Here is a 2,913-nt window from a genome sequence, read left to right as displayed (position 1 = left end):
TTATTTTTAATTTTTGTAACTGATATTTTCTAATAAAATAATTGATGTTTATTGTATCTGGTTGAAAATTCAGAAAATATAGAAACTTTGTTGTATTTATTGAGTTAAACTTCTTTCTTTCTTTAATTTAATTTTTATTTTTTAAATTTATCTTTATTGTTGAAAGTATTACAGGTGTCCCATTCCGGCCCCCCCCCCCAATTGGCCCCCTCCACCTCATTCCCACCCCCTCCCCAGGCCTTCACCCCGTCATTGTCTGTGTCCATGGGTTATGCATATATGCATATAACTTCTTTGGTTAATCTCTTCCCATCCTCCACCCCCTTTCCCTCTTCCCTCTGTTGCCTGCGTCAATGTCTCTGGACCTATTTAGTTCATCAGATTCTTTTGTTCATTAGCTTCTTGTTAAAGAAGACCATTCAACATTTCCTGTAGTGCTGGTTTGGTGGTGATGAACTCCTTTAGCTTTTCCTTGTCTGAGAAGCTCTTATCTGACCTTCAATTCTAAATGATAGCTTTGCTGGGTAGAGTAATCTTGGTTGTAGTTCCATGTTTTTCATCACTTTGAATATTTCTTGCCACTCCCTTCTGGCCTGCAAAGTTTCTGTTGAGAAATCAGCTGACAGTTGTATGGGTGCTCCCTTGTAGGTAACTAACTGCTTTTCTCTTGCTGCTTTTAAGATTCTCTCTTTGTCTTTAACCTTTGGCATTTTAATTATGATGTGTCTTGCTTTGGGCCTCTTTGGGTTCCTCTTGTTTGGGACCCTCTGTGCTTCCTGGACTTGTAAGTCTATTTCTTTCCCCAGGTAGGGGAAGTTTTCTGTCATTATTTTTTCAAATAGGTTTTCAATTTCTTGCTTTCTTTCCTCTCCTACTGGCACCTCAATAATACAAATGTTCGGCCTCTTGAAGTTGTCCCAGAGGCTCCTTATACTATCTTCATATTTCTGGATTCTTTTTTCCTTTTGCTCTTCTGGTTGGGTGTTTTTTGTTTCTTCATGTTTCAAATTGCTGATTTGATTCTCAGCATCCTCTACTCTACTGTTGATTCCCTGTAAATTATTCTTCATTTCAGTTTGTGTTGCCTTCATTTCAAATTGGTACTTTATGACTTCATCCATTTTCTCAATTATTTTCATCACAGTCTTTCTAATATGCTTGAGCATCTTTATAAACAAAATTCTGAATTCTGTATCTGTTAGCTTGCTTGGATCTATTTCATTAGTTCCTTTTCAGAGATTTCTTCTGTTCTTTCCTTTGTGACATGTTTCTTTGCCTCCATATTTTGGCTGCTTCCTGGTGTTTGTTTCTATGTATTAGGTAGAGCTGCTATGTCTCCTGGAATTGGTAGAGTGGCTTTGTGTAGTGGGTGTCCTGTAGGGTCCAGTGGCTCAGCCTCCCCAGTCACCTGAGCTGGGCCTTCTAGGTGCTCCCCTGTGTGGGCTGTGTGCACTGTCCTGTTGTAGTTGAGCCTTGGTTGCTGTTGGCGTCACTGGAAGAAATTGACCCCAGGCCAATTGGCTGTGAGGACCAGCTGCAACTACAGCCGGAGAGCTGCTGTGCTGGAGACACCCCTATGGAGCAGGATTTACTTCAGTGGAGCTTTGGTGTTCACCAAGTGTGCCCCTTGAGTGTGTCACTCGTGGATGTGGTAGGGTTGTAATCCAGCGTGGTCGAGTCTGACCACCAGGTGCACTGTCTCTGGGGCCTCCCAGGAGGTGCAAAGTCAGCCTCTGCCAGTGCCTTGCCCAGGGCCCCCCAGCATGAGCTACACAGCAAACCATAGTTGGCTGCTACTTGTGCTGGGCTTGGAGGTGTCCAGGAGAGGTCAAGCTATGAGCCAATGCAGGCTGCCACTAGTGCCAGGCCTGGGGCCACTTATCAAACCGTATGGGGCCCGCTGCTGCTTGTTTGAGAGATTTTAGGAAAGTCCTAAGCATGAAGCTTGAGAGACCACTTGCACAGAAAACCCCTGAAAATGGCCTGGATGAGCTGCAGGTGGGGAGGGGCGGGGCCTCTGGGAATCACAGGGCGGGGCCAAAGGTGTGAGTCAGGTGCTGGTGATTCAAATATGGCACCTGCCTGCCTGCTGTGTGCGGGGAGGACTTGCCAAAGGAGCAATGGCTTCTGCCAGCTCTTCCGCCTGGGAGAAAACTGCCCCTCCAGCTCTCACCCCAATTTCAGGCAGGTTAGTTCCTCCCCGAGTGTCCCAGGTCCTTTCAAGCTGCTACCCGGCGCTGGGCTCAGGGGGAGCACGTCTGAGTCTGTCCACGGGCCCTTTAAGAGGAAAGCTGGGGCTCCCGCAGCCTCTGGGACTCTCAGCCACAGTCCCTGTGGTTTCACAGCCCGAAGTTGTGGGGACGTCTCTTCCAGGCACTGGAGCCCTGGGCTGGGGACCCAATGTGGAGCTGGGATCCCTCACTCCTCCGGGAAACCCCCACCACTGAGATTCCCTCCCAGGTTTACCCCACGGCACCAGGTGTGGGCCCGCGGCCTCTTCTCTGATTCAGCCCTGATCAGCCTGAGTCTCTGCCCCTCTTACCCTCTCAGTACTGCTTCAGCTCCCTGGTTGTAGGGCTTCTGTTCAGCCAGATTTCAGTGATGGTGGTTCTGTATTTTAGCTGTAATTTTGATGTGGGTGCAGCAGATACCTACGCCGCCAGCTTGTTTCTTCTGTTTCTTTAATTTTAAAAAGGATGCCTAGAGATCTTTTTATTTATTTATCTAAACAACTAAAGATAAATTAAATTGCTTTATGCATTGAAAAAATCCCTTTGCCAAATGATTCAGTTGTAATGAATGGAAAATAAAATCACTTCACTCTAACTCCGAAGGTTGAAATGTCAGCTCTGGTTGGAGAGGAGTTTTTGAAAATCATGCAAAGAAGGTTTAGAGTAGGTGAATCCTATACTC

This window comes from Miniopterus schreibersii (genome assembly GCF_964146895.1).
Source record: "Miniopterus schreibersii genome assembly, chromosome: 4".
Classification (NCBI taxonomy): Eukaryota; Metazoa; Chordata; class Mammalia; order Chiroptera; family Miniopteridae; genus Miniopterus; species Miniopterus schreibersii.
This window is presented reverse-complemented; position numbering follows the sequence as displayed.